Consider the following 22679-nt stretch of genomic DNA (forward strand, 5'->3'; position numbering starts at 1 on the left):
GCGTCTACAGAAAGATGAAACATGTGAGCAGGGTTGGAAATGACATTCAGCTGGGGGAGCCCTTAAACTAGTCCATTTTCAGGTTTCATCTTTCCATATTTATTGGGAGAAATAGTATTAATTTGTTAGCGTTGTGTGTTTGTTCATTTATTTGACTGAATGAATAAAATCTTCTGCTGGTCTGTTCTGGTTCCAGCAGCATTGTTGTGTTGTGAGCGTCCATTAAACGCCCACATGATCTGCTTTTTTTTGTGGTTTTTAACAGAACCCTCCGGCCCTGCTTCTCATTAAACTAGCTGCATACAGTAGAAGCAGGTTTTTTGGCAGTGACCATATTTTTGACTGCTCTATGTGCACTAATATGTAAGCGCGTGCACGTGGCTTGCGAAGTCACGGTTCATCCCCGAAAATAAGGCTCCCCTGTGAACCCTGGTGTGGTTTGAGCCCCGCATGTGAAAGGATCATGTGGAGGAACATAAACATGAAGCTTATTTTCCTAAGGCCATGTTTACACAACAATGTTTCTATGCAAAGCCCCCAAAATCTTTCCTTTGCATATTTGAGTGAAGTTGCATTAATACAACAGCGGGGTGAAAACTACAGACAGGACTGGAAACGATCCAGTGTGCATGCCAGGCCTGTAGAGGGCGCTGAAGCTTTGCTACGACACGCCCTGCGTGCCGTATGCTGTACATGCTCCTCAGACCTGAAGACATAACAACCGCCTGTTTACAGGTGTGTAAACACGAGTCGAGATTCACCTCGCATTTCAAGAAAGTTCTTCAAACCATTACGTTTTTATTCACCCAAAACTCTGTTTCCATGGAAACAAGAGGCCAAAACTTTGTTTCTGCGTCTTCATGTGAACAGGGCCTCTTTCAGAGGTTCAGGGGTATAACCAGATCAGGTAGAACCAGACCAGGACTAAGGCCACCAGGAGTCTTTCTGAACGTTGATGTTCCTCCTGATGCTGAGGTCAGAGGTCTGTTTGGACGATAACAGAGCTCTTTAAGTGGTTTTTACATCAACAAACCCTGAAAACTAAGAACAGGTTGAAGTTGTCTGATAAAGAGAAGAGGATGGAAACTAAACCAGTTTCCAGTTAAATGTGTGTGAGAGGGATGGATAAGGAAAACCCGGCTGTCTGGATAACAGCTGGAAACTAAAACAACACGTGGATTTCATCTTTGCTTTCTGTCTGACAGGGCGAACCGGGTACTAACAACACCAGTCCAGGAATGAAAGGAGAGCCTGGAAACCCAGGATCACCGGTAAGAGATGTCAGGCATGGACGCCCAGCTCAGAGGCTCAGTCTGAAGTTGTGTTCGTGAGTCCTGTCTGCAGCAGCAAGATCTGGTTGAGTCCTCATTCTGATAACAAAGGTCCAAACCAGGATTAACTAGGACCAGCTTAGCTTAGCATTAGTTCAGACTGAGCGACGTTAGGCTGATGGACCTGCTGCACCTCTGTCCTTTCTGCAGAACTGGTTCTGGCCCATTCTCTTTGTTTTTTTTAACCTGTCCTGTCCAGCATCATAACAGCAAAATGATAATCTGGTTGTTGTATTGTACTGAACAAATTTGCTTTGCCAAGTGGAGCAGAAGCAGATACCGTTACCGTGATGTAAAGATTAGGGACGTCCCGGTGAGATATTTAGGAGGTAACGTTACTAACGACGACTGGGAGGAAACATCGTTGTTTAAAGACTGTTTGCTTTACTGAGACCACAAAGAAAATCCATGTCCAGCTTTTCATTATCACGGAAACCTATATAGTTATAGTATACAGTTATTTCTGTATAAAAGTCACTTATTTTTTCCAGAAATTTCATGTTGTTTATAATATTTAAAGGATTGCTCTTTCGATGTAAACATCTTGATAATGTACTTCTTTTATTATTTATTATTTATATGTTATTGTGCTGTTGTTGTACTGGTCCAGTCTAGCTAGAGCTGGATGTGGAACCTGAACTGAGATGACTTTGATCCTCTGGGACTGGAGAGTTTTAGTCCTGTTAGTGGTGTAGTATTCAGAGCTGGTTCCTTACAGGATGGGTCACATGAGGAGCCATAATACTCCAGAAATCTGCTCAGACTTTTTGTAAATCTTCAACCAGCAGCAACGTGCGTTTCCCTCCACAGGGACCAGCTGGACTGAACGGAAGGCCCGGTGCGAAAGGAGGCAGTGGAAACCAGGTGAGACTTCTGACCTTACGTCTCAGATATGATCACTCGGACTCGATGAAGAAAGTACTGATCCGTATCTGGGGTTATAAAAACTGTTCATTTAGCAGAAATAAAGTGAAGTATTTTTTTCTGGATGATGTCATCAACTAAACATGGTTAGCGTCAACTAGCCTGACTAATACAAACGGCACGCTGGCCTTTCAACCCCTGCAGAGACCGTCAGGATGGGTCTAGACGCGTATTTTCTCCTGATCGTGGACAGATTTACACCCCCTCTGGATCGGATCAGCTGAGGTGTTTACATGATGCAGTTTTATTCTGACGGACGTTGGACTGGATCAAAGTGCTCCATGTAAACGGTGGTGATCACTTAATCAGGTCATTGATCAGCAGCTCCTGGCTGCAGGAAGGATGGTTCAACATAAGCTCCACATTCATTCTGATGTGATGACCCAGTCATCCCGGTCCTGGTCCTGGTTGTGGATAGACGGGCTGTTGCGACAGAATTATTCTCTCTGCTTGTAGCTCTTCCCTGGCTGCTGGATCAGGGATGAGGATGAAAACTGTGGAGTTGTTTATTTAAACATGTGTAATGGTCCAGCCGAATGTTTTGTGCTGCACAGGGTCCAGATGGAAGACGGGGGCCCAGCGGTGAGACGGTAGGAGAAGAAATCAAACTCTCGGTGCTGCTGTCTTTGTGTATGTGATGGTTATTTAACTGTTTTTACCCGCCTGTGTTCAGGGCAGCCCTGGTAACAGCGGAATACCAGGACCCCCGGGGATCCCAGGTGCTTCTGGGCCACAGGTGAGGATAAAGAACGTTTCAGTCAATCGCTGGTAAAAATTATTTCCATAATTTTTTTTCTAACTAAAATTTAAAACAAAAAAGTGAAGATTTAATACATAAAATAGAAACTTTCAGTTTGAAAGGTGTTTAGGATGAAGTTAAATACTCAAGTAACTCAAATATTGACACATTTACTGCATTTCATCAGGATGTTAAAGTACATCACAAACCAGACCTCTGACAAAAAACCTGCATAATTAATCAATTTACATTGTTTTCAATAAGCCTCATTAATCGCTTTGTATCTTGTGATTATCAAACGTTTTTATTTATCTTGCGGTTGACTGATATGATTTCATGTCCTCTCGTAGACACGGTGAAGTTTAGAGTTTGTTCTCACGGCTGGTTAAAAGTTAAAAGGAGCTGCGTATTCACAGCTCATCATTGGGTCTTTACATTTTTCTACTTCTGTTTTTACAGTGACACTTTCCATAATTTATTTTTTTAACTTTTGTAATTTTATCAGTACATAAAGCAACTCCGCCTCCTGGTCGGAGTCTCTGTGTGTAGAGCACATCTCATCTACATCATGAGAAGCAGCAAACTAGTGGAACAAACTCAGTGGAGATCAAACTTTCACCAAATGTGAAAACTTTTCTCTTCTCATGAGCCTATACATGAAGCCTGCACACTAACTGTTACCGTATCTGGCTTTTTATCATTTCAATTTAATTCATGATTTTATTGTGATTTATGCTGTTTGTTGCTGCCTTTTACTACTTTTTAATGCTTTCTTTGCACCATCTGTAATGCTTTTAATGATTTATAGGAAGCACTGGATTGTCTTGTACAAGAAATGTGTTGTAAAAATAAATGTTGCCTTGGTCAACTGAAGATATTTGCTCCTGGTTTAGCCAGGTCTCAGAAAAGACTTTTTCATCCTGAGACCTGATAATTTCCTCCTTTTCTTTGTCCAAGAAAAAAGTTATGTTAGAATCTTCTGTTTGTATTCCAACACCTCCTCCTCCTCCTCCTCCTCCTCCTCCTCCTCCTCCTCCTCCTCCTGTTGGTGGCTTCTGGCTGCTAGTCAGACTTCCAGGGAACTCCACTGGATGTTTCTCTATAACAGAAAGCATGTGTGTCTGGCGAATAATGAGCCAAAAATTGAAACCAGATAAAAAATAGAAGCACTCAGAGAGAGCAGACCTCCACCAAAGATATTTTAGTTAGAAGCTGTAACAGCAAAATTATTGTTGTCTCTCCATAGTAAGAAATCCTTCAAAAATTCCTACATCCAGGCGATGATCCGGATCACCCCCAAAATCTAGTCACTGGTTCCTTTATTCCATTTCTGAAATTTTCATCACAATCTGTTCATTACTTTTTGAATGTTGCTAACAGATGGACGGACGGACACTTTCTCTGAACAAACAGGTCCAAAGTTCTGCTGGACGTCCCTGATGTGAAGGGACGATGCAGCAGCCTGAAACCAGCATGTGGACCGGCAGTGATGCTGTCCTTCATGTGTCTCTGCAGGGACGCAGAGGAGACGTCGGTGAAAAGGGACCAGACGGGCCGCCTGGACTTCCTGGACGTCAGGTCAGTCTGCATCATCCTAGGGACTTAGATATGGTTCAGAGTCCTGATCCAGAGTCCTGGTCCAGTCCTCATGTTGTCATCTTTAACTTTGTTGTATTTTTCTAAACTGGTCTTCATCAACAGTTCTCCAGCTTTCTGAAGGTCTCTCAGAATTTTTCTGCACTCCTGGTAGTGGACCAGTTCCAGTCCAGTCCTGGTACCGGACCAGGTCCAGAGGAACTTAACTCAGACTCTGAGTCCTTCAGGGTAAAAGGCTCCTGACTCGCAGGACGAACCAGAGATGTGTCGACACATAACAGACGACTCAGCAAAGAACCAGTTTAAACTGGATCTTTAGGCTCTTTGTTACAAAGACGCTTCATTTGTTCCCATTTCTTTGGTTTCACCTGTAAAACCAGCAAAGACCTGAACCAGGACCTGAGAGATGCATCTGGACCTTCAGCTGATCCGAAGCCTCATCAGAAATGGTCTCCATGGAAACGTGGCTGTTAGGAAGCCAGAAAAGGCTGAGGTCACATGACCCAAGAACTGGACTGAAGAACAGTGGAAACAGGTCTGACGGAGGGACGGATCCTCCCCAGAACCCGGACCTCAACGGGTCAGATGGAGGGACGGATCCTCCGAGAACCCGGACCTCAACGGGTCAGATGGAGGGACGGATCCTCCCCAGAACCCGGACCTCAACAGTACCAAAGCAGTGTGGGATCATCTGCTAAGGAGAACAGAACAAAAGTCAAACATCCAAAGAAGAGTTTTGGAAAGTCCTTCAAGGATCCTGGAGAACTATTTCTGAAGACTGTGTAGAGGATTGATGGAAGTATAGATATTAGTCATTAATCCCATGAACGAGGACGGTTATTCATGTCTACAGATTTATTAGTAAAACATTAATTATGAGACACCACTGGGTGTCTGGAAAAGATGCGACTTTCCAAAGAAGAGTTTTGGAAAATCCTTCAAGAAATCTGGAGAACTCTTTCTGAAGACCAGATACTCATTTTTGATTAAACTTTATTTCTGAACAAATAGCAGCTGAAGGCCAGGACACTGTTTTAGACTAACTTACATCCAGAGAAGCTAAAGTATACCCAAAACACTGTTTTCCCAGAATTCCTTTTCGTTCTTTTTGAAATGAAATTCCTCCATGTTGTAAACTGAGCTTCAGGTTTGGGGGATGGAGCTGGGTTTTGTTTGCAGGCATGTTTATCTTGAGTAAGTCTACACCTCTTTGTCGGACGGCAGCTTTCCACACGCAGATTAAGGAAAATGTCTAAAGTTTCAGAGATTAGCTGTTTGATTTCTTTCCAGAAGTTCCCCGCCCCCACATTCCTTTCAGTAAGACAGCCGGGAACCATTTCGTCTTCATTACTGTAAATACATACTTACACAGCTGCAGCTAAAAATCTACTTGGTTCAACTTGTATGTCCAGTACAAATCATCTACATGTATTAAGTCCCCATTTTTTATTGTCCTTATCCCACTGATGGAGATGATTCCCACTTTCTTTTGTGTGCTGATGGTCTTGCTGTGGCAGAAGGGAGTGTGGTGGACAGACATCTGTGTGCTTCAGTTAGCCTGCTGAGTCAACAAACCATTATGTATCCGCTGTAACCACAGCTCCATCTAACGAACTCTGGACCAGTTCTGGAGCAGGACCACCAGAGCACAGAAAACAGTTTCAGCTCTGACTGTCTGTTTTCCTGCAGGGAGAACCAGGACAGGCCGGAGACCCGGGACAAGCTGGGAGACGTGGTGCTATGGGACAGAAGGTGTGCAACATCACTTCCTGCTTCTGACCTCTGATAAACTTCAGCGAGATGTTTAATGACCCACTTTAACCCTTAAACCTCCAGCAGGTCTCCCCGAGGTCTATCTCTTCTATTATTAGATTTTTAGATTATTCTATTATTATTAGAGTGTAGCTCTGTGGGGTAAAGTGATCGATATTTTACCCTTTAGCTGATCTACAGACGTTTTCCAGCATTTCTATCCCGTCCAGGAGGTTTACAATCCAGCCACTAAATGTAGTTTTATTCAGAGACTCTATCTGGTAAATCCACAATGATCCATGATAACAGCATTATTTATCACATTTCACCATAAAAACATCACCATCACTACTATGTTACTAAGAGACCTCTATTTAGACCTGGACATGATGATGAAGCCACTTCCTGTCAGACTTACCGTCAATCTAAGCTCTCTGATTGGTGGAAACGTCCAGTCAGGAGCAGCGAAAGATCAACAGCATCGACTGGTATCAAATGAATTTACTAAAACAACTGTTATGTTTTTATTCTCTTGGAATGAAGCAGTTCTGTCTGCTCACTATTCACCATTTTTACTACGGTGTCTCTGAATGGACAAACAAGCTTTAAAACTGCAGCAACAGCTTTGTTTGATAGGAGCTAGAGCTCCGTTTGGATCAGTAATGCCTTAAAGCACCATAGAAGAAGACAGAACACATGTAGTTACCTGCAGTGCAGTCATCGCTGCACCTGAGGCCACTGGATCCACTCACACATGAAACATCTCTATGTCGAGAAGAAGTTTAGCTGCTGATGGCCACCGTATATTCACAGCTGTGCTACACACATTTTACCACTAGATGGCACTAAATCTACACACTAGACCAGAGGTGTGGTCCTCAAGATCTACTATACTGCAACCTTTAGATGAAACCCTTCTTCAACACACCTGAATCAGATTAATGGCTCGTTACCAGCCTCTGCAGACCTGAATGACATGGATGAGGGAATTCAGCCGTTTGATTCAGGTATGTTAGAGAAAGGTTGCATCCAAAAGTTGCAGGATTGTAGATCTCGAGAACCAGACTTAGGCAGCCCTGCAACAGACCTTTGAAGACCTACTATCCAATCCATTAACTGTAAGTTGTGGCTTTTCAGTAAAGGTCAAAATGAAAGCAGGATGAATCAAGTCCAGGCCTGAGCAACCAGAGCGAACGTGGCAGAAAGAAAACAAATTAGTCATTTCAGGAAGAGTGGACCACAGTTTGTACAAAGTTTAAAAAGAAGTTTGAACTGTGAGGTCACTGCCTGATGTTCTGAAGAAGGTTGAACCTGTTTGTTGTTGCTGAAGGGCCAACCAGGAGAGCCAGGCATGAAGGGAGCACCAGGAATTCAGGGACCCAGAGGAATGCCGGTAAGAATCTGACACATTGAGGTTGAAAACTACAAACTTTTCCCACAGCTGCTGTGTAATGTTCTGGAAAGGGTCTGGAAAGAAGCATGTGAGAGCACGGAAACTTTCCAGCCCAGATCAAATCTCTGCAAGGACACACTGAGGCAGTTTCTAAATGTAAGGTAAATAAGACAGTAGGGGGCCCAATATGGAGTCTTGCAGTCCAAATCCTGACTGACAGACATCAAATCTAATAAAGTCAGATACAGAGGGATAATCCAGCTCCGTCTTCATCCTGTCTCTTCTCTGAGACCTGCCCTGTTTGCAGCTAATCGTCTTCATCCTACCTGTACTCCTGTTCTCTTTTCTTATCTCTTGCTCTGCTCCTTTCTTTCTTTTCCTCTCTTCCTCTGATAATGTTCCCTTGCGTTTCTTGAATCAATCAGCCATAAATGGTAAATGGTCTGTACTTATACAACGCTTTTGCCCAAAGCGCTTTACATTCTACATCACATTCACACACACATTCACACACTGATGGCGGAAGTTGCCATGCAAGGCGCTAACCACGACCCATCAGGAGCAATTTGGGGTTCGATGTCTTGCTCAGGGACACCTCATAATGAGCTTGACAGGCCGAGGATCAAATCGGCAACCCTCAGGCTACAAGACGACCACTCTACCCACTGTGTGTTGATATCCATTTGCTAGCGTGCGGCGAGGTGCTGTAAAGTGATGGTCCAGGATGGGAAAGTTGCAGTGAAGTGGTTTCTCAGCCCCAGGATGCTGCAGGGAAGCAATGGCTCCAGGAATGATCATAAACAGGAAGCTCAGAACGTTGAAATGTTGATTTAAGTGCTGTTGATGGACAGCTTTAACACATTTACTGTCAGCATGCAAGCTGGTTTCTGTTCTTCTGGCCTGCATGTTGATTTCCACATGGCTGCTGGCGATGCTGATGTGCTGATGTCAACAGAAACAGTCGTCATGGAGACTTATCCACCACTCTTGATGTGAAGCTGACAAAGTCTGGACCAAATCTTCTCTGGTGTTGATGTGTGAGCATTTTTTCTAGACAGTAACTCTGACTGTGTTCTCAGGGCTCAGATGGCAGAGATGGGTTTGGATCTGCAGGACCCAACGGTGCAAAGGTACAGCTGAATGACTTCCTGTTTCCAGTCTGTACGGATGTCAGCTGGTGGATGGAGATGAGGTCACTGAGGAAACTCCAGCTGAAACTTTTTATTCAATCATTAAATTACCTCAAAATCTGAAAGCATCCAGATGTGTGAAATGACTCCTCCTTCCCGTCTCTGTACAGGGAGATCCCGGTTTTCCCGGTTATCCTGGTCTGCCGGTGAGTCTGGAGTTTTACATCGGAGGAATGGGAAGTATGACTGTTGGATGATGGCTTGCTGTTGTTTTCTTTGTTCAGGGAAATCCCGGTCTGCCGGGATCCAGAGGAGATCCAGGACGCAAAGGGAACCAAGGTCGAGGGGTGAGTGTGTGCACACACACTCATGTCAGGTTTAATTATATTGCTGCATCATTCATATTCTGCTTCATCAAGGATGTTTTTGGTCTTGATCATGCAGGGAAACTCAGGCAGGTTGGGAGACAAGGGAGCGTCAGGAAATCCAGGATATCCAGGACGAAGGGTCAGTTTAAACATGTTTTAAAAAGCTGCCTTCAGTCTGAGGAGACGTCACTCAGAGGTAAAAACTCCATCACGACTTAGTCCGGAAAGAGTTCCAAATGGGTCAAAACATTCATGCAGGTTAGTTCATACAACATGATCCAGACCCACATCAGAACTGAGCTGACTCTGGACCTGGACATGTAGCAGGGAAACAGGTTCCTGCAGCAGGATGCAAAACTGGACCTGACTGGAAATAATAAGGAAACACCAACTAATAAACAATAATCACACATTTAATCAGGAAAAGACGTGACACAGACAAGGCTCGGTGTGGTCCAATCACGGTTCTGTGTGGTCCAATCGTGGCGCGGATTGATCCAATCACAGCTCTGTGTGGATATTGTTCTTTAGTCACTTGTTTTACTCATGTTGAAAAATAACGAATAAACTTACTCATGAATCCCAAATTAGGACCCCAGTTCTTGGTCTGGAGTTCAGTTGGACTGGCTGAGGAGATGCCTGGGTCCCCCCATCCCCCATCTCATGGCTCTGATTGCATGATAAAGGCCACCAGAGAAATTTACTTAAGAGTCAAAATGTTGCCTTTCAGTCATTTTGTGAGGCTCACTTTAGTTTTTCAGTGGAAAAAACTTTTTTCTGATTTTAAGATATTTTCTAACAAACGTCTGTGACCAAATCAGCTGATTTATTTATCCAATAAAAGATTTGATTCAATTAACTTAACTTTCTTGTTGGAGTATTTCTGTGTGGAAGAAGGTGCTTGAGCTTCTGCTACTCCTCTTCTGCTTTCCAGGGTCTCAGGGGTCCTCCAGGAAGCAGAGACCAGACGGTAAATCCACCTTAAATCCACCTTAAATCCACCTCAACAATCAGGAAAATTTGATCTGTAGAGATAAAAACCATCCCGTGTGTTGGCAGGACTGTGAACTGATCACCTTCATCAGGGACAACTGTGGTGAGTGTTGATGTGCAGGAATCATCTTCACTTCTCCTCCATCTGAAACTAAACCACGTCTTCCTCCACAGTCTGCTCCCACGGTACGTATGTCTGCGTTTAGCCTGGAGGAAAACGGTGAGTCCAAAAGTCTTTTACTTCCTTCTGGGAGTTGAAACGTGAAGTCGTTATTTGGTCCTTTTAGTGCAACCTGCGTGACATCATTTTTCAAATCTGAAGAAATTTGTTGGTTTTGGGCTCGTGTGGTCTGATCCATTATTCTACGTTTAGTGAGAGAAGTGTTGATAAATCTTTGTGGTGGTTTTAAAATGTCTCCATGATGTCTCTGTAACGTCCAGGGTATCGGAGTGGAGTTTGATGATTGAAGACGGGGGTTAGATAAAAGTTAGAGAAGCTGCCGATTAAATTCTGTCTTCAGTTGACAAATTATTCACAGACTGAATTAAACCAGTTTAACGTTAACCACCTTCATGAGGTTGTCTCCTGGTTTCCAGGCAGACGTGCAGGTTGTTTTTATCTGCAGGTTTAAAAGCTCATTCTAACAGATGTGCTTGGTGTTGTATGTAAAAAGCTGCCTGTGCTCCTTTATAAGATGCTCTAAAAACCATTTAAAGCTGCAGCTCAGCCGTCCGTCCTCCGGGGTGTTCATCCCAGCTGTACCTGACATTCCCCAAAGTTCAAGTACAGAAAATCAGAACTTTAACATCGACCTTCAGGATGTCTGAAAAAGTAAACAAACGTCCAGATAGTAGAAGCGATGGTGAAGTAAAAGTGATGATTCCTGAGTCACTACAAACCTGTCTGGAAAGATGCTGCAATTCCTGCTTCTTAATTTCAGATAAAACGTTTGGATTTTTTTCGACCAGGGCTACACAATTTGGTCCTACAAGGACCGCAGTCCAGCATGTTATCAGTGTTTTACTGCTCCAACGCGCTTAACTCAAATTTAGAGTTAAAAATAGAACTAAAACCTTTAGATGGAAGAGAGAGGTCCTCGGAAACACTTACATTGGGGTCAGCAACTCACTCATGTGCACGAGCACATGAACACAGCCGGACGATCATCCTGCTGGACAGGACAAGTAAACACAGATTTTTTTAAATTTATTCTCTACTAAAAACCACCTCACGTGGATTTACATGAACTATGAGTCTGCTGTCATTAACATTTTAAGCTCTATGAAGGAATTTTTTTCTGGATGGAGGAGAAATGATCTGCACGTCCAACCGAACTGCACCACCGCCCTCAGCTGGACAGAAACAGCAACTACGAGACTGAGCCATGAAAAGTGGTTGAGATTAAGCCTAGACATGTCTGCTACCTGGGACATTTTGTAGTTTTTAATCTGGTCTAATGTGGTCCGGATCCCTAAAAGCAGTGGAATCAGCTGTTGATTATATAATGAATCAGAAGCTAACCTCAGCGTGGTTCTCTTTCTTGATATCTGGTTCAGGTGTGTCCGGGTGCCCGGCCTATCCCACCGAGCTGGTCTTTGCTTTGGACCAGTCCAGTGACGTGGCCTTGGCCCTCTTTGAGAGGCAGCGCAAGGCCCTGCTGACCCTGCTGGAGGACATCACCATAGCAGAGAGCAGCTGTCCGACCGGCGCCCGGGTGGCGGTGGTGGGCTACGGAGGCCAGACCAGGTCCCTAATCCGCTTTCAGGAGCACCGCAGCAAGAAGCAGCTGGTGGCTGCGGTGCAGGACATTCCCTGGCAACGCACCAGGGACCAGCGCCACCTTGGAGACGCCATGCTGTTCGTGGGTCAGAACATCTTCAAACGGGTCAGATCAGGGCTGAGGATGAGGAAGGTGGCCATCTTCTTCACCAACGGGCCGGACCAGGACACCAGTGACATTGTGGTTGCCATGATGGTGTACCGGGCTCTGAACATCATCCCAGTGGTCATCTCCCTGAAGAACAACGTCAACATCGCTGAAGCCATGAAGGTGATGTAGCACTATCACTCCTCCACCCCAACTTTCTGAAGGAGGACCAGTCTCCACATCTACAAAGCACTAAACAAACAAAAACAAATAAACAGAGTTGTAGTGATGTGTTTGTGATGGTGAAGCATCTGTCAGAGGAAACATGTCTTTCATCATGGCGAAAAGCAGTGACAGAAACAAAGCTCCAGCATCTTCATTTTACAGATCTATCCGTCCGTCTGTCCGTCTATCCATTCATAGATATTCTTTACTTCATTTCCTCCTCACTGCTGACCTGTAGAAAGAGATCAGAGCAAAACTCAGATGTCCTGGTTTTCCAGCAGCGCTTAAACACACCATGCATGTGTGAAACTGGGAGGAGTCTCTAAGCATGAACACGTGAACTGATCCGTGCATAAATGTTATCTGGTCTGTGAGCGATTCACACACCCACGTAACTGTGTGGACCTGAAAACCACCTCATCTGCAAGGTGCTAGAAAAAAACCGAGTCATTAATAACATGTTTTATAGACACGAATAATAATAAATTTTCTCTCCACGTCTGTACATATTTGATTTAATAAACTGTGTAGACCCTGCTGAACTTCAAACACATGGACTCGCTCCTTCATGCAACCAAACCACCTCCATGGAAGACCTGCTGCACGTTTAAAGCTGCAGGTGGATTTCTGAGCTGTGATCTGGTTCTGTTTCCTCCCAGGTGGACGATTCGGGTAACTCCATCTTCACGGTGCTGGGGGGGGCCGCAGACCATGGCTGCTGACCTGAGGAAGATCAGGAAATGTGCCATCTGTTACGGTAAGCAGCGAGCCTCCAGCTGGACCAGCAGGTATTGATCTTTAGTAAAGTGGTCTCATGTGTTTCTTCAGACCCCTGCAGACCCTCAGAGGAGTGCTCCTTCATCCTGGACCAGCAGCAGCCTCAGCAGGTGGAGGTGGACCTGGCCATGGTACTGGACGGATCCAGGGAGATGCAGGCAGAAGAATACGCTGGAGCTCAGCAGCTGCTGAGTTCTGTAGTGGAGCAGCTTGCCGTGAGTTCTCAGCCACAACGGGCCTCAAACCGGGCCCGGGTGGCCCTGGTCCAGCAGGGCGCCGTCCGGGCCCCAAAGCTGGAGTTCGGCCTGCAGACCTATCAGAACCAGAAGCTGATGAGGAGGCACCTGGTCCAGAACATGCAGCAGCAGGGCGGCTCGTCTGTGCTGGGACAGACGCTGGACTACACCCTGAAGGAGGTTCTGCTAAAGGCCGGCCAGCCGGGCCGGAGGAAGGTTCTGCTGGCAGTGGTGGCCACCCAGACGGCCTCCAGACGGGACCAGGCCAGGCTAAGCTACGTCTCCCAGAAGGCCAAGTGTGACGGGGTGGCACTATTTGTGGTGACGGTGGGCGACCGCTACAACCGGACTCAGGTGGAGGAGCTGGCAGGTCTGCCGGTCCAGCAGCACCTGATCCACATCAGCAGGCTGGTGGCCGACGAGCAGGGCTACGTCCAACGCTTCTTCAGGGTCTTCCTCTCTGCCCTCAGCAGTAAGAACACACAGAGATCTGGTTTGGTCAACCCTGGTCCGGTCTGATCTGATCTGATCTTGACCGGTCCACTCTGGTCCGATCTGGTCTGGTCTGGTCTGGTCTGTTACAGGGTGGTCTGGTCAGACCTGGGCCGGTCTGTGCTGATCTGATCTGGTCTGGTCCGGTCCAGGGTGGCCTGGCATAGTCTGGTCTGGTTTGGTCCTGTTCGATCTGGTCTAGGGTGGACTGGCCTGGTCTGGTCTACTCTTGTTCAGCCTGGTCTGGTCAATGCTGATCCAGTCCAGTCTGGTCTGTTTGGTCTGGTCTGATCTAGTCCAGTCCAGTCTTTCCTCTCATAAACATGAGCCCTGTCTGTTCCAGTCCGGTATGGTATTTACACGGGTAAAAATTGGGAAGGTTCCAGAATATCCAATCCGTCCTATGTTTCTGGGACTTTCTGTTTGGTTCCCAGTCTTACTGACCCTAAAGAGTGGCGCTTGACACGCTGTAATACTCTCATTGGTGGAGAATCATCACTTCATGTAGCTGGCATATCTATCTCTATCTAGCTGATACCCTGCCTATCAGGTGAGGGTATGGTTGCTATGGAAACAAAACAGAGATCAGAGATCACTGAACCAAACTGTCCCCTACAGACCTTGACATGCTGGCGGAAACAGGAATTTAGTTAACTTGGATAAATGAGCCAGAAGAAGAATTTTTGAGCAGCAGCCATGAGAGCTGCTCATGTTCTCCACTTGGAGTCCTTGGGGGGGTGTTGGAGAGCATTCCTTCCCAGGTCTCCCTCGTTCAATGCTCACATGGCCAACGACAGTGAGACCTAGAGGGGCGTGATTGGGAGGAACGGTCCCCTGATCTGAATCCAAGTGGTGTTTTGTTGTTGGACTACTGTGCTCGTCACAGACTGTCCATAACGAACACCTTGTTCAGACATAAGAGTGTCCACGTGTGCACTTGGCACCAGGACACTCTAGGCTGCAGTTCGATCATCGACTTTTCAGTTGTATCGTTGGACTTGCGGCCACATGTCTTGGACACTCGGGTGAAGAGAGGGGTGGAGCTGTCAACTGATCCCCACCTGGGGGTGAGTTGGCTCAGATGGTGGGGGAGGATGCCGGTCAGGCCTGGCAGGCCCATGCGTGTTGTGAGGGTCTGCTGGAAACATCTGGCGGAGCTCCCTGTCAGAAAAAGTTTAAACTACAATCTTTAGTAGAGCTTTAACCATATCCTGGGTGAGGCGGGGGACATTTAGTCCAAGTGGGCTGTTTTCCAGGCCTCTATTGTTGAGGCAACCAGCTGGAGCTGTGGCAGGAATCCCCAGAATTGTTGGTGGACACCAGCAGTGAGGGTTGTCGTCAAGCTGAAGGAGGAGTCCCATTGAGACTTTATGGCCTGTGGGACTCAGGAGGCAGCTGATGGGTATTGGCAGGTTAAGCACAACACGGCTTTGGTGGTCGCTTAGGCAAAAACTCGGGCACTTGGTCACTGAGGTGGTTAAAAAGTTCCTCAGTGGCAGGGCCCAGGGGTGGATGAGGGTCGCCCAGAGTTCCTTAAGACTCTGGATGCTGTAGGGCTGCCTTGGTTTACACGCCTCTGCAGCATCGTGTGGACCTTGGGGGACAGTTCCTCTGGACTGGCAGACTGGGATGGTAGTCTTTGTGAAGGAGGGACTGGAGGGTGTGCACCAACTACAGGGGAGACCACACTCCTCAGCCTTCTTTGTAAGGTGTTTTCAGGTGTCTTGGAAAGGAGGGTCCGTCGGCTAGTCAAACCTCAGATAGAGGAGGAGTAGTATGGTTTTAATCCCAGTCGTGGAACAGCGGACCAGCTCTACACCCTCTACAGGATTTTGGAGGGGGCATGGACATTCACTCAACCAGTCTACATGTGCTTTGTGGACTAGGAGGTCCCAGGGAGACTCCTATGGAGGAGACTCCGGAAGTACGGAGTGCCAGGCCCCCTTTTATGAGCTGTCCAGTCCCTGTTTGACTGGTGCCAGAGCTTGGTCTGCATTGTCTGCAGTAAATCTTCTGTTCATAACATTTTTAATTTTGAGGTGTTGCCGAGGTGTTGAAGGGATCTGGTTTGGGTCTCTGCTCCTTGGGGATGACGTGTTTCTGTTGGCTTCATCGGGCCATGATCTTCAGCTCTTGCTGGAGTGATTTGCAGCCATGTGTGAAGCGGCTGGGATGAGAATCAGCACCTCCAAATCTGAGACCATGGTCCTCAGCCAGAAAAGGGTGGAGTGTTCATTGTTTTTAAAACAATGAACAATTATTTTATCATATTTTATGATATTATTTATTTCCTGGTTGATTTTTGTACTTTGTGTTGCTTTGTCCATTTATGTACAGCACTTTGTTTCAGCCGTGGTTGTTTTAAAGGGCTATATAAATAAAGTTGAGTTGAGTTGAGTTGCCTTCTCCAGGTGGGGAATGAGGTCCTGCCCCAAGTGAAGGAGTTCAAGTATCTCTGGGTTTAGTTCAGGAGTGAGGGAAGGATGGAGCAGGAGATCGACAGGCGGATCGGTGCGTCGTCTGCAGTGATGTGGACTCTGCATCGGTCTGTCGTGGTGAAGAAGGAGCTGAGCCAAAAGGCAAAGCTCTCGATTTACCGGTCGATCTACGTTCCTACCCTCACCTATGGTCATGAGTTGTGGGCAGTGACAGAAAGAACAACATTGTTGAGTTTTCTCCGCAGGATGTCCGGGCTCTCCCACCATGAGGAGACCCCAAAGAAAACCCAGGACACGCTGGAGGGACTACATCTCTCAGATATGCTGGGAATGTCTTGGCTTCCCTGATTAGGCAACTGCCCTTGTGACCCAACCCCGGATAAGCATGAGAAAATGGAATGATTGATGGACATCTGTTTCTGATCAACCACCAACATGAATCTTTCTTTCTGGGTTGTTTCAGTGGGTCTGAACACGTATCCTCCACCATCTATGAAGCAAAGCTGCCTGCAGCTGAGAGAGTCCGGCCTCACGGACAGGTAGCTCACGCTGATGACAACGCAAATCTTTCATGATCTTGATTTGATTTATTCATGTTGACATCATTGTACCAAACATAATACATACCAACACAGTAAGAAAACTATCTTTAATACTGAATTAAAACTATGTGAACATATATACATATGCATGAAATAAATCTATACAATCAATAAATAATTCTCTACCCACCATACATACACCCATTTTTATGTACACACACACACACACACACACACATATATATGTATGTGTATATATATATATATATATATATATATATATATATATATATATATATATATATATATATATATATATATACATACAGTCATGGACAAAATTGTTGGTACCCTTCGGTTAATGAAAGAAAATATCACAATGGTCACAGAAATAACTTGAATCTGACAAAAGTAATAATAAATAAAAATTCTATGAAATTTAACCAATGAAAATCAGGCACTGCTTTTCAACCATGTTTCAACAGAATTATTTAAAAAAATAAACTCATGAAACAGGCCTGGACAAAAATGATGGTTCCCTTAACTTAATATTTTGTTGCACAACCTTTTGAGGCAATCACTGCAATCAAACAATTCCTGTAACTGTCAGTGAGACTTCTGCACCTCTCAGCAGGTATTTTGGTCCACTCCTCATAAGCAAACTGCTCCAGTTGTCTCAGGTTTGAAGGAAGCCTTTTCCAGACGGCATGTTTCAGCTCCTCCCAAAGATGCTCAATACGATTTAGGTCAGGGCTCATAGAAGGCCACTTTAGAATAGTCCAATGTTTCGTTCTTAGCCATTCTTGGTGTTTTTAGCTGTGTTTTGGGTCATTGTCCTGTTTCAAGACCCATAACCTGCGACTGAGACCAAGCTTTCCGACACTGGCAGCACATTTCTCTCTAGAATCTCTTGATAGTCTTGAGATTTCATTGTACCGGCACAGATTCAAGACACCCTGTACCAGATGCAGCAAAGCAGCCCCAGAACATAACAGAGCCTCCTCCATGTTTCAAAGTAGGGACGGTGTTCTTTTCTTCATATGCTTCATTTTTCCATCTGTAAACATAGAGCTGATGAGCCTTGGCAAAAAGTTCCATTTTTGTCTCATCTGTCCATAGGACATTCTCCCAGAAGCTTTGTGGCTTGTCAACATGTAGTTTGGCTTTTTTATGATTTGTTTTCAACAATGGTTCCTCCTTGGTCGTCTCCCATTAAGTCCACTTTGGCTCAAACGACGACGGATGGTGCGATCTGACACTGATGTTCCTTGAGCTTGAAGTTGACCTTTATTCTCTTTAAAAGTTTTTCTGGGCTCTTTTGTTACCGTTCGTATTATCCGTCTGTTTGATTTGTCATCAGTTTTCCTCCTGCGGCCACGTCCAGGGAGGTTGGCTACAGTCCCATGGATCTTAAATTTCTGAATAATATGTGCAACTGTAGTCACAGGAACATCAAGCTGCTTGGAGATGGTCTTATGGCCTTTACCTTTAACATGCTTATCTATAATTTTCTTTCTAATCTCCTGAGACAAGTCTTTTCTTTGCTTCCTCTGGTCCATGTTGAGTGTGGTACACACCATGTCACCAAACAGCACAGTGACTACCTGTAGCTTATATATAGGCCCATTGACTGGTTACAAGATCGTAGACACCTGTAATGCTAATTAGTGGACACACCTTGGATTAACACGTCTCTTTGGTCACATTATTTTCAGTCTTTTGTAGGGGTACCATCATTTTTGTCCAGGCCTGTTTCATGAGTTTATTTTTTTAAATAATTCTGTTGAAACATGGTTGAAAAGCAACGTCTGACTTTCATTGGTTAAATTTCATAGAATTTTTATTTATTATTACTTTTGTGAGATTCAAGTTATTTCTGTGACCATTGTGATATTTTCTTTCATTAACCGAAGGGTACCAACAATTTTGTCCATGACTGTATATGTATGTATATGTACACCCACTCATACTCACAACGCACATAACACACGTGCAAATATATCCATTTAACATGTCTGAAAGGGAGAAGCAAAACTCATTTAATCAAACCCAAACTTCAATAATTACCTTTTACAATCATCCTGTTACCGGAATCCCACAAATCCATGGAAGAAAAACAAAAATACATACACTGTATAGCAAAGGGAAAAGCAATCTAATATTATTTCCATCATAAATTTTAGCAGTAATTTCACATCCTCATTCCCATTGAGCCATACATCCACCCACCAACACACACTATGCACCCTGAGAGCACTGATAACCCTATTTACAGTGTTAAAGCCTCCTATTTGAACACACCACATGTTTACAGCACTGCACTGACCCTTTTTTAACACAGTTATACTGGAACATTGCTTCAGTTCTTGGCTGAATTTACGCAAACCTTCACACCTCAATGGAGATGCACGTTTTCTCCATTGATGTTCCAATGCTCCTGGTTCTAAAGTTCAGGTCACTGTGGAGCTTTTTAAGCACCTCACTGACTTCGAACTGCTGCTTGGTGCAAAAGCACAAACAACAGTCAGGACCCGTCCCCCCACCTGAACCCTCTCGTCCACCGGGGTAAACCCCAACGTACAGGCGCCAAGTTGGGGGAGCAATGAGCATGCCCACACCTGCTCAGCGTCTCTCACCGGGAGCAACTCCAGAATGGAAGATGGTCCAGCCCCTCTCAAGGACAGTGGTTCCACATCCCTAGAGCTAGCTTCTGCAGCCGAGGATCAGACCGCCAGGGTCCCTGCCTCTGGCAGCCGCCCAGCTCACACTGCACCCGACCCCTATGGCTCCTCCAGGTGGTGAGCCCACGGGAGGGGGCCCATGTCACCCTTTCGAGCTGAGCCCGACTGAGCCCCATAGGCAAAGGACAACATAGCTCCTAGGATTATCATTTTTGGCTCTAAGTATTATTGCAATTGATTTGGATATCTTTGACTTGATGTAGCTTATATGTGATTTCCAATTTAATTTATCATCAATTATTACTCCAAGAAACTTGGTAGCTGTTACTCTTTCTATTTCTATTTTGTTTATTCTTAGTTTCTTGTTTGAGTTAATTTTGTTTGGAAATGACGATTTCCAAGAATGACATATTTTGTTTTATTTAAATTGAATGTCAATTTATTGTTGTCAAACCATCTCTTCAATATTGAGACTTCTCTTTCCACTGTATCCAGGAGCAGTTGCAGATTCTCCCGCTACAAAATAAATTTGTGTCGTCTGCAAATAATATTGGTTTCAGGTTTATACAGGATTCTTTTAAATTATTTATATACAAAATAAACACATATATATATATATATATATATATATATATATATATATATAATGTTTCTCCACCAGCCTTCCAGACTGAAAACAGTCATTTATTAGATGACATCAGTGCAGATCGGTTCTGTAAACTCAGGTATAGGAAACAGATTTTTATTTTTATTTAATCCCTTACTCTTGTATTTACAATTACAGTATATAAAAAGAAAATATGGTTAAATAAATATGGGAATATGTAAGAAAAAAGACTGGAATTAAATGGTAAATGGCCTGTACTTATATAGCACTTTTATCCAAAGCGCTTTACATGTATGTCACATTCACCCATTCACACACACTCACACACACATTCACACACTGATGGCGGAAACTGCCATGCAAGGCGCTCAAGGCTGCAGGACGACCGCTCTACCCACTGAGCCAAGCTGCCCCATATAAATATAATACATTAAAATATTAAATAATACTTACTAGAGATAAATATTAAATTGATATAAGGTAAATACATAAGTCAGAGTGAATCAAAGCAAATAAATGAATTGGATGTAAGGAAATAAAATGAAGGCCAGAAACAAGGAAACTCTGACATCTTGTGTGTGTCCAGGCAGGGCTCTGAAGATGAGGAATTTTCAGCATACGGAGTTCAGGCTGACGAACTGATGGAGACCGAGCAGATGGACGTCATCTACACTTTGAGAGGAGGAGGGGACGGATGGAGTTCAGCCCCAGGAGACCACCGAGAAGGCAAGGCTCTGGGTGTGATGATAAAGGGATGAAGTGGAGTCAGTTCCAGATGTTTTTATTTGGTTTCATCTCCACCTCTGATCTTCTGCTGCAGTTAGATTCATGACCAGGTCGGAGAAGTGATGTTCTTCACTGTTTCCTCTTTGCCTCCAGCAGGAAGGTCGGTGGCTGCAGGAGATACGGCCTGATGTGGTTCTACTGCGGCAGTAGATCCAGATGTTTCCGCTACAGCTACGGCGGTTGTGGAGGAAACGAGAACTGCTTCAGGGAGAGTGGAATGAAGAGCTGAGGAGGAGGAAGAGACTTTAACCTGAGTCAGCATCAGGGCATCTTTTATTTACGACAGCAGTTAAACACATCAGAGCAGGTTTCAGGATTACGGTGCACTAAAAGGGACAAAATTCAGCAGAACTTTCATCTCAGCTGATGTCAGTGATCCAGCCAATGAAGTGCCACGATGGATGAAGACAACTAATCATGTGATCAAAGCATCTCTGATTAGTCTGAATGTTTCCTGTTCTCTACATTAACATGTCTACACTGCTAACCTACTAAACCAACTATAACAATAACCAGCAGTAACCAGTACTAACCAGTATCAGAGTCTGGTAGACTTTCTGACATGGACGTTACTGTTACTGCAGCCGCCTGCTCATCATTCAATTTAAACTCTGTTTTTCTTCTTGTATCTCAGAATAAAGTGGAGATGCATCGTGAGGAGAAAGAACGTCCGTCTGTCCTTTTTAACATTTTCATAGAAACTAATTACAAACTCGTGGCTGCAGCCAGACTGCAGGTTCGAGCTCGAACACAGACTCAAAACACCTTTTTATGAATAAATCTGCAGTTTCTCCTGATTCCAGCACAAGGCGCCATTTTCCTTCAGGACTCAAACCGGCCTCTAGTTTGTTTAGAGAGACCAGAATCTGGTCTGGTAGAACTGGGCTGAATGTCAACGACTGCAGCTCATAAACACAGGAAATACTTAACCAGCTGTTCTGATCATGACATCAGCTCAGTTCCAGCTGTATACGCTGGATCCAGAACCGGATCCAGAACCAGTGCTCGGGTCCAGCTGCCATGTTGTGGAGGTTCATGCTTCTCTTTATTGTTCAGGTCATGTCCGTGTTTCTAGGGTTGGACGTGACGATGTTCCTTCAGACTGACGTTTACTGACAGAAAACATCTGAGAATTACAAAGTTTCCTTTATTAGCAGCATGGGCTCGGGTTGGGGCCGGGGTTAGGGTTGGGGTTGGGGCCGGGGTTGGGGCCGGGGTTAGGGGGTTAGGGCTTCACACGTCGGCCAGCACGAAGTACAGTGCTCCAGGTTTAGGGTTCGTGGTGACATGGCTTTTCCCAGTTTTCCAGGAACGCCTGAGATTTTTCCCACCATGCCATCACCTGCAGAGTCTTCATGTTCCTGTACAGCAGAGACGAAGATGTTTGAGCTGGAACAGGAAGTGTGTGTGTGGTGTGGACTTTCAGCCTCGCGGCATAAAACATGTAAGAGGACGAGGTCGGAGGACAGCTGTGGTCAAGGGACAAACACACAAGAATTTTCTCTAGAATTTGGTTTGGCTGCTGCAGTGAGGAAGAGGAGGAGATGCTGAGGAAGAATACAAAGACTGTGTTTTAGCACATCTGTGTGTGTGTGTGTGTGTGGGGGGGGGGGGGGTGACAGTAGTTAAAAATATTCTTTCCCATTAGTCTGAATCACTTCTGTTGCAGTCATAAAGATCCAAATAATACAGGAGGAAGAACAGCCCTCCTCATCCTCCCTGATCCAGCTGGATTTTCGTGTCTTTTTCTCTTCAGATGAGAGATTTTAGAACTGAAGGTCATTTGAGGAGATGTGGACAG

General features: G+C 44.9%; 1 pseudogene; it reads left to right on the forward strand.

Moving 5' to 3' along the window:
• LOC121641523 overlaps positions 1–22038 on the forward strand; it is a 69764-nt pseudogene extending 47726 nt beyond the window's left edge.
• The last annotated feature ends 641 nt before the right edge of the window (positions 22039–22679 follow it).

Source organism: Melanotaenia boesemani, chromosome 6 (assembly GCF_017639745.1).
Source record: "Melanotaenia boesemani isolate fMelBoe1 chromosome 6, fMelBoe1.pri, whole genome shotgun sequence".
In the NCBI taxonomy this organism is placed as follows: domain Eukaryota; kingdom Metazoa; phylum Chordata; class Actinopteri; order Atheriniformes; family Melanotaeniidae; genus Melanotaenia; species Melanotaenia boesemani.